This window comes from Bremia lactucae (genome assembly GCF_004359215.1).
Source record: "Bremia lactucae strain SF5 chromosome Unknown BlacSF5_NotPlaced_200_SHOA01000120.1_2678225bp, whole genome shotgun sequence".
Taxonomy (NCBI): Eukaryota; Oomycota; class Peronosporomycetes; order Peronosporales; family Peronosporaceae; genus Bremia; species Bremia lactucae.
The window spans coordinates 1,590,171-1,606,525 of record NW_027152213.1 but is presented as its reverse complement, the minus strand read 5'-3'; positions in this window follow the sequence as shown (position 1 = coordinate 1,606,525).

Below are 16,355 nucleotides of genomic sequence, written 5' to 3'. Positions count from 1 at the left end.
GGTACCGATTTGCTCGAAGAGCTTGTTCGGTAAACAAGCGTGCTAACACCAGCAGACTTATTAACGAACTCAGCGCGTAGCGCTATGGAAACTGCCTCTTCGAAAGAGCAGGATGGGATCGAAATAATTCCATCTAGGCAACGCCTTCATTGAGATCCCCCCACAAAAACAGCTACGACAATTGCTTCTTGCACCGGGTCTTGATGCATAGATGCAATGAGAGCTCTCAACTCCTGTATACATAGCCCCCTAGGTTCGTAAAACCTGTCGAATCGCTATGAGCCGTGATCGCATGCGAAAAAGCCTGATCAGTTGGTGCAAACATGCTAGTTATTGCTGTTTCAATGAATCTTATTGGGAATAAGTGTCATTTATGGACGTGCTGCACGATGGTTACCACTCCATGGATCTACCTCCGGGTTTGGAAATGACTATAGCCACCTTGTGCCGCTCTGTTAAGAACAAGGCGGAGTCAATGTAAATCTCAATCTGCTTAATCCAAAAAGGGAGGTATTCTCCCTCTCTTCCCTCAAATGTCTCTACACTGACAACTAGAGGGCAATCCTTAGGCTCTGAATCAGGTACAGAGATGTACCGAGTTGGCATAGTCGCCGCAAGGTGCTCCTGAACCTGACCGATCAGGAAGAATTCATATCGCATGAAGACTTCAAGCCTTGCATGCAGGACCTCTGGTCCCTGGGATATAACGAACTCTACATGCTTAAGCTTAAACAAAGTTTTGACCTTGTCATACGATATGCGTTGCGCCTCTGAAAGTACTGGAAACTCTTTGATGTCAGTGATTGCTTAATCTTATCAAGACTCAGGCGTAAATTGACTACGAGTGCTACCAGGTGTTGCGGAGCTAACTCGCTCGTAAAGTCAGAGAGACTTTTAGACTCAACGAGTCTCTTAGTTCTATAAAACTAATTGGTTTAAAACCTCAGGGAGTCGTACAAGTTATTTAAGACTAATGAATCCTACTTCAAGGGGATTCAGGGGCTCGTAGAACCAAGTGGCAACTAGTGCCCGAGTGTGTACCTTAGAAAGGCTTCTATCTCTCACAGATAAATGTGCAAGCCTTAAGAAGGCACTAGAAGCTATAAGATCAAAAGGGGAAATCAAGTTAATCTTATTATTTAAATCTAAAAACCTTACCCTGGCTAATTTGAAAGAGATTACGGCCGCCAAATTTATATCTGGCGGCGACCACATTTTTTGTTACCCATAATAATTGGGATTTTAGTAACTCACTGTTTTAAATAGGATAGAAGGGTATTTTGCCTATAGAGTAAATGTCACAACAAGGGTTCTCAAACCAATGTGTGCCCCATTACAGAAAAGGTGCCCCATTACAGGTGGCCGAAATCTATTATATAGGGAAGTTTTACATTTCAAATATTATATAAAGTTCAGTTCCCCTTATGTCTTAAAGCGTTGAGTGCCTTACTTAGGCTTGCGCAGTGATCTGTGAGAGCACCAAGCCTTCATAAGGTTTATACTCTCGGGCACTAGTTGCAACTTGGTTCTGTGAGCCACTGAGTCCCTTGAACTAGGTTTCATTAATCTCTTCGAGCTTGTACGACTAAGTAAAGATATATATGACATAAATCTGGATATTTTTTTTATTTCTATACAACTAATTGAGTCTTGGAGTGAAAAGTCTTCCTCTGACTCACGATGATAGGTAGCTCCACTACAAATGATAGCACTAGTAGTCAATCTACGCTTGAGGCTTTATAAGAGAAAGCCTCTTCCGGCATCGGTTCCTTCCCCAAACTCATGAAAAATCGCGTAGCGTTTGAGAAGCTCAAAACTTATTTTGTGCTGGATCATATAGATCACAATATTTCCTAGGGCACAGAGGCTGTTGCTGCAAAGCTTGAAGCCTGTATGGAGTATTAATTGTCTCTTATTGGACAGGTGCAGGACCACTTAGCGGTATCTATGCCAACTGATACTTTTTTGTACCTGATAAGGAGCATAAGACTCGCCGTTTTGATGTCTGTGTTAAGTCATATGAGAGCAAAGAAGGAGAAAATCTCCTCTATTGGATCAAACAAATGGAAGTGGTTATAGCCTCATCTACGTTCCAACGTTACTGCAAAAACTGGCCATGGCTATTTCTAAGCTCGGTGGCAGAGCCAGTGAGAGACACTCACATGTTGCCCGTCTATAGACGAGTCATATTTTATGCAATGTATGCTATCCTATATTACATTTAAGGTTTGTAGACAAGCAAGTGGGATATCATTAACTATATAAATGCTTGATATAAGGGTGATTTGAGCATAGATGGTTTTATTTGTATAAGTCTGCTTAAATTTAAATTCACGTGGGATTCGCTGAAACAGCAACTAGTTTGCATGTTTGCACCGCCTAATAAGGCTTTCTCACGCGATCACGATTCTCATCGGCTCGTCGGGGTAAACGGACCCTAGGGGGCTGGCTATGCATCAAGATCCATTGCAATAAGTTGTTTGTTGGCCGTCTATGTGGAAGGCCTCATTGCGAGCATTCCTGGACGGAATTGTACCGATCTTATTTCTCTATAATTGAGGCGGCGGTAGCCGTGACGTTTCGCGCTGAGTTTGACTTCACGTCATCTCGCGTTGGTACTCAGATACGCCGTACAAGCTCTTCGAGCGCATCGAGATCGTCTAACAGACCGAAACTCATCGATCTAACATCGCTGAGAAAGGAGAACATGAGCTTCAAGCTGTGTAGCATAGACACAACCGTAGATTTTACATCTGCTGGAGCACTAAGCACTTCCACCCGCCTTATCCGTTGCGCAACTCGCACAAACCATAATCTGTACGGTGTGGAGGAACGGAGATACCCAGCAGGGGCGGTGCGCCCTACTGGGGAAGAACAAGGCTCTGCGAAACCTCTAGGAGATGAGGATAAAAAAACAGGGCCTAGCCTTCAAAGACTCCATGCTCTATGGCACGGGGTGCAAATGCAAGCCTTATATAAGCCTTGAGGCTATACCATCGTTACATGCTCTTGAGTTTTGGTCAGGCTTTAAATGCTAGTGACTTATCAGAGATGGTGTTCATTCGACCAGATACTGAGTTAAATTCATTGTTGCTCTTAGTAAAGCAATTTTGGAGGATATACGAAGGTGCGCGGCGATCCTTTAAGATCCTAAAGATCTATATTTTCTTTAGTTAGGAAATTTCAAGACGTAGTTGTCACAACTCACCGTCTGTTGTACCTCATGATAGAGGTGCAGGACGTAGAATTGACTTGGTTTTCGGGAACCAAATACTGTGTAACACAACAGTGACCCTTCTGTGTGACATCATTGACGAATTCTTCCGTCTTTTACACGAGGCTAAAATGGTAAGAGAGCGAATCGCCTTATTCGATGCCAAAATTTTGTGTAAGAAAGCCCAATTGTAAATGGCGCATTGTGCATACTCATAATAAAAATAATGCCTGCTACTATACCTTCGCAGATACCCATTTCTAGAAAGGACGTACTAAAAAGCAATATGGTGAATTGTGCAATATACAGCTCGCTTCGACTTAATCGATATTCACATCATCAGCTGCTCATGCGATCTAGTGTCATTCCACTTGCAGCGGTTGGCAGTCCAAAGGGCATTCTATGGGAGTGCCACAAGGGATTTCCAATACACCGTCTAAGGTTATTTGTCTAGTGACGCAACTGTTTTGTCCTTTTCGAGGTTATGCACAGGCTTATTTTGATGATTTTGTCCATAGTCGATGTGGAAAATCACAGAAACCATTTGCGAGCAGTACTCGAGTGCACGCGCACTAATAAGCTGTATGCCAATTCCTCAAAATGCATATTCAGTGCAGACGAAATTTCCTTTCTAGGATGCTTCATTGGAGAGCGAGGCCTTAGAGCAGACCCTGCTATGGTAAAAGCCTGAAAACCACCGTTGATTGGCTGGTTCCTAAAATCCGGAAGGATTTGCATTGCTGGCTAGGCCTAGTCAACTACAGCGAAAATTTACGCTGATGTGGCTCGGCCTTCATCTAATCTTCTTAACTAGGATACATTGGTGCTGGACGAGCACCTAAAATAAACCTTAATGATAGTATCATTTATGCTACGAATTTAGCCCCGACAAAATTAATCTGCCTTTCTGTGTCGTATGTGACGCATCTGATCTTGCCATAGGCAGTGCTCTGTTACAAACAGATGATGGTGCGCGTTATAGCGTTAAAGTCTAGACAGCTTAAAGCTGAGGAAAGGAGCTACCTTGTTCAATAAAAATAGCTACTTGGAATATAATATGCCTTTGTCAAATTTAGAGTACATGTGCTTGGCTCTAAGCCTTTGTGATCCGACAGATCATGCATTTTTACGCACCGCGACTAAGTCCCTCATCTCTCACAGAGAACAGCTCCATATCATTCGTTCATTGCTGAATATAATCTTTGAGGTCAAGTATGAGCCTGGAAAGCAATATGCTTTGACTGATGCGCTATCACGCAGGCCTGATCATGAGCTCGCTCATGTTACCACCGTGAGGTCGCCGATCATTGAACAGTGTGTAGCTTTATTACGCGCTCTTAGGAGCAAGGCGTTCAAAGCCTCGAAGGTTAAGTGTCGACACGATTGCGTGCGAGCTGATATCGCGCTCTTGGGAGCAAGGAGTTCAAAGCCTCGAAGGTAAAGTGTCGACACGATTGCGTGCGAGCTGATATCGTGATATCGATAATTGGCTATTGTTTTATTCGACTGATGCCGCGGATTTTCCGCGCATCGTGTTTTCTCACGATAGAAACCTTAAGTAACGAATCTTCTATGAGGCACATGATTCTGGTTTAGTGGTCATCAGTCGAAGAAAAACCCACGGCTCCGTAAACCAGAATAACTATTGGTACAAACTACTAATGGGTCAGTACCTGTGTTCGCACATGCAAAGCTTCCTAACGAATCAAACCCTAGGCACATGCAACGACACCGCTTGCCACTTTAACCGTACCCATTGGGTGCTGGGAGTGCATCCGTGTGGATTTTGTGTTTGGCCTCCCGCAAGATTCAGCCGGCAAAACAGGCATCATGGTCTTTGTTGACCAATTGATCAAAATGGATCATTTAGCGGCTGCGTCGGGTACCATTGATGGTGAAGATTTAGCAAAGCTCTAAATTGATTGCGTGTCGACAATACGGTTTGCTAATGGCAATTATATCAGGTAAGGACCCCGCTTCACGGGTAGGTTCTGAAAGCCAATCTTTCGAGTGGTTGACACCAAATTGGACATGTCCACAGCGAATCCACCGCAGCCCGATGGTCAAAATGAGCGCGTTACATTCTGTGCAGTGTGAGTGCTGACACACCAATGCGCTGAAGCATAATGCTCTCGGCTAATGAGTTTGCAGTTGACAACGCTGTGCAGCCTCTACTGGCTATACTACGTTTCACGTAATCGACCTTACACACCGGGGCGCTCCGTTAACGCTATCACTACGTGGTTTAAGGCTTGTACGAGGAGAGATAGCCGATCCGCATGCTGATATCAGTCCCATAACGGTTAAGAAACATTGAGAAACAGGTTAGCAAGTTTCACGCAACGCGATTAAATTTCTCCCAACGACATGTGTGGATCAAATGGCTGATAGTCAAGATAAACAAAAGGAACAAGAGAATGCTAAAGGCAGAAGCTGTAATAATTCATGTGTGCGATGTGACCGAGCATTACTTAATGTTAACAATCGACCTACAAACGTATTTTTGCGGCTTTTACACCAAATTGCGTCCGCGTTTTATTGGACCATTTACGGTCATGGTCAAAAAGGGCGTAGCTTGTACGCTAAACCTCCCGTGCAAGCTGCGTTCACACTCAGTGTTCTACGTTGGCTTCTAAAGCCTATCGAGATCCTACCCATAAGAATTGAAAGGCGCTGGGGCCGACCCAGTTGGCTGTGGCGCATATTGCTGCATCCTCATCAGGAGGTCTATGTAATGGGGCACACATCGGTTGGAGAACCGTTGTTGTGGTACATTTACTTTATGGGCAAAATACCCTTTTATCTAATTTTAAAATAGTTAGTTACTTAAATCCTATTTATTATGGGTTATAAATGTGGTCGCCGCCAGATAAAAATCTGGCGGCCAAAATCTATTTTCTTAATTAGCTAGGGTAAGGTTTAAATAATTAAATAAAGTTCAGTTCCCCTTTTGATCTTAAAGCGTTAAGTGCCTTGCTAAGGCTTGCGCATTGATCTGTGAGAGATAGAAGCCTTTCTAAGGTATATCCTCTTGGGCACTAGTTGCCACTTGGTTCTACGAACCCTGAATCCCGTGAACTAGGATTCCTTAAGCTTTGATAGCTTATACGACTCCCTGAGTTGTCAAATTCATTAGTTCAATAGAACTAAGTGACTCTCTGAGTCTGAAAGTCTTCCTTTGACTTTAGGAGCGAGGTAGCTCCGTTACACCTGGTAACACTCGTAGTCAATCTACGCCTGAGTCTTTACAAGACTAATTTCTCACGAAAATGGAAGAGGTTCCAGAATTGTCAGAAGCGCAACGCGCCGCGTATGACAAGCTTAAAACCTTATTCAGGCTTGAGCACGTGGAATTTATTATTTCCCAAGGACCAGAGGTCCTGCATGCAAGGCTTGAAGCCTTCATGCGGTACGAAGCTTCCCTGATCGGTCAGGTACAGGACCATTTAGCGGCATCTATGCCAACCCGGTACATCTCTGTACCTGACTGAGCCGAGGGCTCGCCTCTAACTGTAAATGTGAAGAAATTTGAGGAAAAAGAGGGAGAAAATCTCCCTTTTTGGATTAAGCAGATACAGCCTTGTTCTTAACAGAACGGCAAAAGGTGGCTATGGCCATTTCCAAATTTGGAGGTAGAGCCATGGAATGGGCACTATCGTGCAGCACGTCCATAATGGACGCTTTTCCCTCATGGGATTCGCTGAAACAGCAAATGACGAGCATGTTTGCACCGCCTGATCAGGCTTTTCGCATGCGAGCACGGCTCTTAGTGACTCGACAGGGTAAAAGAACCCTAGGGGACTTTGTCCAGGAGTTGAGAACTCTCATTGCATCTATTCATCGAGACCCGGTGCAAGAAGCAATTGAAGTGACCATCTTTATGGGAGGTCTCAACGTGGGCGTTGTCCGGACGGAATCGTTCCGATCTTATCCGGCTACATTCGAAGAGGCAGGTGTCATAGCGCTACGCGTCGAGTTTGACTTTAAGACTGCTCGCGTTAGCACGCCTGTTTACCGAACAAGCTCTTCGAGCACATGGGTTCCGTCTAATAGAGCGGAACCTATGGATTTGAGCCTCGTTGAGGAAGGAGAAGAGGCTCTTCAAGCTGTGGAACAGCATAGGACCATCCGTAGATATTATATGTGCGGAAGCACAAAACATTTACGCCCTGTCTACCCTCTTCGAAATTCGCGTAAAGCTCGAAAGAGCACCGACCTATACCAGAGATCTGGTACGGTGGGGGAAAACGTCGATACCCAGTAGGTGCGGGGCGCCCTACTGGGGAAGACCTAGGCTCTGTTGAATCTCAAAGAGGTGATAATAAACAGAACCTAACCCCGATTAGCTCGGTGCTCAATGGCACGGGGCGAGAGTACAAACCTGGCTTGCTAGTCGCTCAAGCGACTGTAAAGGGCTTTGATAAGCCATGGTCAGTTTTAATTGACTCAGGAGCATCTTGCATTATGGTCGACGTCTTTCTTTTGAAGTAAGTCAACAATACGTTGAGGCACTTCGAACGCATGAAGGTGATTCAATCACTGTTTGTTTAGGGACTGGGACTCGTGTACTTGTTCCCAAAGTTTCATTGAAGTTAAGTGTAAAGTTTCTGGACTTTGAGAGTATGGAACGCTGTCTCGTCCTTAATTTGGATTCGAGATATGATCTCATCCTTGGTATGGCCTGGTTAGAACACCATGAGCCATGGGTCGATTGGAGGTCTAAGACCTTAGGCGCCACGCGCAATGTTCCTAGCAAAGTTTTGGAGAGTCATGAACCCACCTTTGCAAGGCAACAAAGGCGCTATTGGCGCGGTTCATTGAATGCGTCTGTCAGTGTTTTAGACATTGGCATGTCTGAGTTAACAGACTCTAATGTTAAGAGCATTAATTCTGAGCCCGACTCAGAAAAAAAAGGTGGAACGGCACGTACTCCGTCGAGTGACATTTGTTATAATAACGATTCACTAAATGCTGAAAGCATTGTTGGACTAAGGCCGAATCATCAAGGGTGCAATATACCTGAGATACGTGGAGTGGCACGTCTAAGTCCACCGAGTGTGGTCGGCCGAGGTGGCACCATACTGAGTGTCAGTAGTGTTACTATTGGCAGTTTGCCAGGGCATTTTAGGTCAAACCCTCCTAATGCACGTGACGCGACACGTAAACGTTCGCTAAATAAGGAAGTTGAGGTATTTAACTCCTTGTCAGATGACAAATTAGACACTATGTCTTATATAGAACCAATACAGTCTGGAAAGCCCGGGACGTCAATGCCCCGACCTCCAAGAGGCATATTGTCTCCACTCCAAGACAGGGTGGACACGAAGTGTGCATACCCTCACAAAGTGATACAAGTGAGCAAGTACATACGCTTGTAAATGGCGTAACCGGTAACATTGAGGGGGTAGTTAGCCTTGCGGCAATTCCCTCGTTACATGCTCCTATAGAGCTAGACGAAATTTCTATTGATGAGTGCGGTCGAGCCTTAAAAGCTGGTGACTTATCTGAAATGGTGGTCATTCGACCTATGGTTGAGTTAAACTCATCGTCACTTCTAGACGAAGCTGTCCTGGATGACACAAAAGCTGCTCTTAGTGCGCGAAGTGGGTCATTGATCTTTAAAGATCCTACGGATCCCTTTTATTCCTTAATTAAGGAATTCCAAGATGTGGTATGTAAGAACCCACCATCTGTTTTATCTCCGGATAGAGGTGTTCGTCATGAAATTGACTTAGTTCCGGGAACCAAATATTGTGTCACAAGACAATGGCCTTTACCAAGGGAGCAGTGTGACGTCATGACTATTTCTTCCGTGCTAAGCACGAGGCTGGAATGGTACGAGATAGCAAATCTCCTCATTCGACACCGACATTTTGTGTCAAAAAGCGAAATGGTGAATGGCGCATTGTACATGCTTATAATAGGCTTAATGCTGCCGCTATACCAGCACAAACCCCCATTCCTAGAAAGGATGTTCTTCAGAACAATATGGTGGGATGTACAATGTACAGTGCATTGGACTTAATCGATGGTTACTACCAATTGCTCATGCGAGCTAGTGATATCTCGCTTACAGCGGTTAGCACCCCAAGCGGCATGTTATGGGAGTGGCTGGTTATGCCACAAGGGCTTTCCAACGCCCCGGCAACATTTAATCGTCTAGTGACGCAACTGTTTCGCCCTCATCGAGGTTATGCAAAGACTTATTTCGATGACATTTTTGTCCATAGTCGTGCGGAGCAGGGTCGGTCGGATATGGAAAACCATTTAGACCATTTGCGAGCAGTGCTCGCGTGCATGCGCACAAACAAATTGTATGCCAATGCATCTAAATGCATTTTAGGCGCAGACGAAATTCCTTTTTTAGGATGCTTCATTGGAAAGCGGGGCCTTAGAGCGGATCCCGCTAAGGTAAAAGCCATAGTAGATTGGCCGGTTCCTAAAAACTAAAAGGATTTGCGTAAGTGGTTGGGTCTCGCCAATTATTTACACAAATATAGCGAAAATTACGCTGATAGGGCTAGGCCATTATAGAATCTTCTTAAAAGGATACAGAATGGTGCTGGACTAGCACCGAAAATAATGCTTTTCGAGCAGTTAAGGATAGTATTATCCATGCCCCGATTCTGGCACTGACAAACCCAAATTTGCCTTTCAGTGTCGTCTGTGTGTGCGTGTGACGCATCAGATTTTGCCATTGGCAGTGCTCTGTTACAAACAGATGTTGATGGGCATGAACGTGTTATTGCGTTCGAGTCGAGACAGCTTAAAGCTGCGAAAGAAAATTACCCAGTTCATGACAAAGAGTTACTTGGTATGAAGTATGCTCTCGTCAAATTCAGAGTTCATCTGCTCGGCTCTAAGCCGTTTGTGATTTTTACAGTCACGCGTCGTTACGCATGGTGACTAAGTCGCCCCATCTCTCACAGAGAATGGCCCGATGGCTATCCTTTTTTGCGGAATACACCTTCGAGGTGATGTATAAACCCGGCAAGCAAAATGCTTGGCCGATGCGTTATCACGCAGGCCGGATTATGAGCTTTCTCATTTAACGACTATCTCGTCACCTATTCCTGAATTAATCCGTTCGGCTTACGCCAAGGATGAACAGTGTGTAGCTCTGCTACGAGCTTTAAAGAACTCTGACTCGGGTTTTAAATTGCCGGCACGTTTGCGCGCAAGGTTATGTCGATTGTTTATCGATAAAGACCTATTGCTTTATTGCGCGGACGCTGTGGATCCTCCACCTGTCGTTGTTCCTCATGTTGAGAATTTAAAGTACCGAATCTTCTATGAGGCACGATACAGTCCTTGGTGGTCATCTCGGTAGAGAAATGACCTACGGCTCTGTAAGGCAGATTTATTGGTGGCTCAAACTTTATAAATGGGTCAGCACATAGGTTCGCACGTGCGAAACTTGCCAACGGGTTAAGCCCTCGGCGCATGCTGCTGCGTCACTGGCAAGTCTGTCCGTACCCATAGGGTGTTGGAAGTCCATTAGTATGGATTTGTTTTCGGTCCACCGAAAGATTCGACCAGTAACACCGGCATAGTTGTCTTTGTTGACCGATTGAGCTAAATGGCACACTTAGCGGCCGTGCCGGATACTATTGATGGTGAAGGTACAGCAAGGCTGTTCATCGATCGTGTATTTCGACAGCACGGTTTGCCAGTGGCAAACGTTTCTGATCGGGACCCCCGTTTCACGGGTAAATTCTGGCAATCGATTTCCGAGTGCTGGGTACCAGATTGGATATGTCCACTGCAGACCATTCGCAGACCGATGGTCAAACTGAACGTGTCAATTGCGTCATTAAAAACATTTTACGCAGTGTGTGTGTTCCAACACCAAAGCACTGGAGCTCAATGCTTCCAGTGGGATAATTTGCGTTAAATAACGCTGTCCATGCCTCTACAGGCTACACTCCGCTCTATGTCAACGGCCTCACCCACCCACGCGTTCCGTTAACGATACCACTGCGTGGCTTAGGGCTGGTAGGGGAGAATAAGCCGATGAGCTTGCTGATATTAGCCCTATTTACCATTTGGAAACAAGTAAGCGAGTTTATCGCAATACAATTTAGTGTCTTAAGACATGTACGTGACATGATGGCTGATAGCCAAGACAAACAAAAAGAAAAAGCATATGCCAAAAGCAGAAGCTGTATTAATGCTTATGTGGTCGGAGATTACCTTTAATTAAAAGCTAAGAATTAACCTATTAACTTGGTTTTCGCGATCTTCAAGACCAAATTGCGCCCGCGCTTTATTGGACAATTTACGGTCATGGCCAAGAAGACCCTAGCTTACACGCTTAACCTTCCTAGCAAGCTGCGTACACACCCAGTGTTCTACGTCGGCTTGCTTAAGCCATATCGGGATCCTTCCCACATGGACTTAACGCGGTTGCGCCGAGACAGGCGGTTAAGCCGCAGATTTCTGCATCCTCACCAGGATGTCCAAATGGCCCTCTAAACGAGGTTGCTGATGTTCTAGCATCGAAAGAAGGTTTTGAACCGCCTCAAAAGTGCCCTCACCCGAGCAAGGCTCTCACGAAGAAGTTGCACTTCGTGCTCTTGAGCATCAAATGCTTCCATCCAGATTTCGGCCCCCTCCCGCGATGCTTAATGCGCGAGGGTACCTTCAGTTTCACGTGGAGAAACTTTTAAAGCGACGTCGTCGTAAGGGCCAATACCAGTATCTGGTGAAGTGGCAGGGGTACCCCTCTTTTGAAAGCTCTTGGGAGTTTGAGGTACCTCTTCAGCAAGATTGCCCGTACGCCGTTGACGTTTTCGATCGCCAAGCTCAGAGTCAACTTGCGTCAAAGACGCTTTTCACCACTAGAAGTGGGATTAGGTGGATCTATAGCCTCAGTGCGGCTTTATCCATGGTTATACGGTCAATCGAAGCACTGAAATATCGGCTAGGCCTTTCCTCGTTTTGTGGCTTAAATGCCGGACGTAACAGGCCTTTGGTCTTAAGCTTGGCGTAATCAAAGCGAAGCTTCCGTTCCAAACGATTATCAGCCACGTCCAAGACTCTATTATTCCAAATACTGCGGAGGCGGCGGGCCTGATGGACGCAGTTCTCAAATGAGACCTCGTTTTCGTTTTGACTTTTAATTCGTTTCGAAACAAACGATCGGAATTTCCCTCATTGAAGTCACCGAAGCCCCACGGGCCTGATCACGCAAATGCGTTAGATTCTTCGCGTCATTTCCTTTGGCGTAAGGTATTGCTCATGAAGAATATCGCGAGCAGCGAGCTCCTCCGACGTCCTGGCCGTGTGACCAAAAATGCATTTAGATGCATTAGCATACAATTTATCTGTGCGCATACACTCGAGCACTACTCGAAATGGTCTATATAATTTTTCACATCCTACCGACCCTGCCCCGCACGACTATGGACAAAAAATTCATCAAAATAAGTCTGTGCATAACCTCAATGAGGGCGGAACAGTTGCGTCACTAGACGATTAAATGTCGCCGGGGCGTTGGAAATCCCTTGTTGCATAACCAACCACTCCCATGGCATACTGCCTGAGTTGCGCTGTAAGCGAAATATCGCTAGCTCGCATGAGCAGTTGGTAATAACCATCGACTACGTCAAGTGCACTGTACATTGTACATCCCACCACAATGTTCTGGAGAACATCCTTTCTAGGAATGGGGGTTTGTGCAGGTATAGTGACAGCATAAGAAAAGCTTATTATAAGCAGTACAATGTGCCATTTGCCATTTGGCTTTCTGACTCAAAATGTCGGTGTCGAACGGGGAGATTTGCTTTGTCGTACCATTCCAGCCTCGTGCCTAGCTCGGAAAAATTGTCAATGTTGTCACACTGTTTCCTTGGTAAAGGCCACTGTCGTGTGACAGAGTATTTGTTTCCAGGGATTAAGTCAATTTCATGACGGACACCTCTATCCGGGGGTAAACAGATGGTATATTTGACAGATCACATCTTAAAATTCTTAATCAAGGAATAAAATGGATCTGCGGATCTTTAAGGATTGATGATCCACTCCGCGCACTAAGTGCAGCTTCTGTGTCATCCAGGACAACTTCGTCCAGAAGTGACGATGAGTTTAACTTAATCGTTGGTCGACTGACCACCGTCTCAAGAAGCCGCCAGCCTTTAAGGCTCGACCGCACTCATCACTAGACATTTTGTCTTTCTCCAGAAGAGCATGTTACGAAGGGATTGCCGCAAGGCTCAATTCGCCCTCGATTTTACCGGTTACACCATTTACAAGCATATTCTATTCCTTACTCGTATCACTTTGTGAGGGTATAGATACTTTGCATCTCGCCTGCCTTGGAGTAGAGACAATACGCCTCTTAGAGGCCGGCACATTCACGTCTTCAAATTTTCAGCCTGTATAAGATCTATACCAGAGCTGGTGTCTACTTCGACATCCGACAAGGAGTTAGAAAACTCAGCTTCCTTGTCCACATGTCACTTCACGTGCATTAGAAGAGTTTGACACGAAATGCCCTAGCGAACCGCCAATAGTGTCACTGCTGACACTCAGTATGGTGCCACCTCGGCCGAACAAACTCGGTGGACTTAGACTTGCCACTCCACGTTTCTCAGGGATATTACACCCTTGATGACTCGGTCTAAGGCCAACAGCTTTCAGCATTCATTGAGGCGTTTTTACAACGAGTGTCACTCGACGGAATACGTGCCGTTCCACTTAATTCTGTTGCGGGCTCAAACTTAATGTTTTCAACATTGGGTTTATTAACTTAGACATTCCAATGTCTAACCCACTGACAGATTTAGTCAGTCATTCGCACCAATAGCGTTTCTTGTTGCCTAGCAAAGGTGGGCTCATTACTCTTCGAAACTTTGCTAGGAACATTGCGTGTGACGCTTAAGGTTTTAGACCTTCAATCGATCCATGGCTCTTGGCGTTCAAGCCAGGCCATACCAAGGATGAGATCATATCTCGAATCCAATCAAGGACGAGACCACGTTGCATACTGTCAAAGCCAAGAAACTTTATGCGTAAGTTCAAAGGAACTCTAGGAAGAGTGACACGAGCCCCAGTCGCTACGCGAACAGTGATTGAATTACTTTCATGCGCTTTAAGTCCTAAACGTATTGTTGACTTCTTACAATCAAAGACGTCGAGCATAATTGCAAGACGCTCCTGAGCAAATTAAAACTGACCATGGCTTATCAAAGTCCATTCACAGTCGCTTGAGCGACTAACAAGCCAGGCTTGTACTCACGTCCCGTGCCATTACGCAAAGAGCTAATTGGGGTTAGGTCATGTCTACTCTCACCTCCGAGAGTTTTAATAGAGCCTAGGTCTTCCCCGGTTACTGGGTACCGACGTTTTTCGCACCGTACCAGATTTCTGGTATATGTCGGAATTGGTGCTCGTTCGAGCTTAACGAGTATTTAGTTGGGGACAGGCCAGACGTAAATTTTTCTTGCTTCCGCACATAAAACATCTAATGATTTCATGCTGTTCCACAGCTTGAAGTGCCTCTTCTCCTTCCTCAACAAGGCTTAGATCCATGGGTTCCGGTCTATTAGATGGTACCCATGTGCTCGAAGAGCTTGTTTGGTAAATAGGCGTGCTAACGCGAGCAGACTTAAAGTCGAACTCGGTGCGTAGCGCTATGGCAACTGCCTCTTCATAAGTAGCAGGATGAGATCGGATTAATTCCGTCCGGGCAACGCGCCTTCATTGAGACCCCCCATAAAGATGGTTCCTACAATTGCTTCTTGCACCGGGTCTTGATGCGTAGATGCAATGAGAAATCTCAACTCCTGGACAAAGTCTCCTAGGGTTCTTTTACCCTGTCGAGTCGCTAGGAGCCGTGCTCGCATGCGAAAAGCCTGATCAGGCGGTGCAAACATGCTGGTCATTTGCTGTTTCAGCGAATCCCATGAGGGAAAAGCGTCATTTATGGACGTGCTGCACGATAGTGCCCGCTCTACCTCCAAGTTTGGAAATAACCATAGCCACCTTTTGCCGTTCTGTTAAGAACAAGGCGGAATCAATGGACATTTCCATCTGCTCAATCCAAAAAGGGAGATTTTCTCCCTCTTTTCCCTCAAATGTCTTCACATTTACATTTAGAGGGCGAGCCCTCGGCTCTGAGTCAGGTACAGAGATATACCGAGTTGGCATAGAAGCCGCAAAGTGGTCCTACCTGACCGACCAGGGAGGTTTCGTTCCGCATGAAGGCTTCAAGCCTTGCATTTAGGACCTCTGGTTCCTGGGAAATAATAAATTCCACGCGTTCAAGCTCGAATAAGGTTTTAGGCTTGTCATAAGCGGCGCGTTGCGCTTCTGACAACTCTGGAACCTCTTCCATTTTCGTGATGGATTAGTTTTGTAAAGACTCAGGCGTAGATTGACTACGAGTGCTACCGAGTGTAGCGGAGCTACCTCGTCCCTTAAGTCAGAGAAAGAATTTTAGCCTCAGAGAGCCTCTTCGTTCAATAGAACTATTGGGTTTAACAACTTAGGAATTCGTACAAGCTATTAGAGCTTAATGAATCCTAGTTCAAGGGTTCAGGGGTTCGTAGAACCAATGTATCTCAGAAAGGCTTCTATCTGTCACAGATCAATGCGCAAGCCTTAAAAAGACACTAGACGCTTTAAGAACAAAAGGGGAACTCAACTTTTTTAATTAATTAAATCTTTAGACCTTACCGTACCTAATTTTAAGATAAATTTTGGTCGCCAGATAAAGATCTGGCGGCGACCACATTTGTTACCCATAATACAATGGGATTTTGATAATCAACTATTTTAAAGTAAAATAAAGGGTATTTTACCCACATAGTAAATGTACCACAACAACGGCTTTCCAACCAATGTGTGCCTCATTACAGAGGCAGTCAAAAACACGTCCATTTGGGCGAGCGCGCGTAGACAGGCACAACCGCGTCCCTGATTGCGCATGAAATGCAACGTCAACATTTGTTGGTATTCCTTATGTCTAACATTAACACCATTTTGTTCGGTATTGAGGTTTCGACCTCCAAGCGATACGGAGCCTTACATTCGACCAGCACCATTTGTTGGACACATTGCTGAGCTCTATATGTAGGCGGGCACGTCGTAATGCGGCCACGCTCTACTTAGACACACACCCTAGCACAGCGAGGAAGCG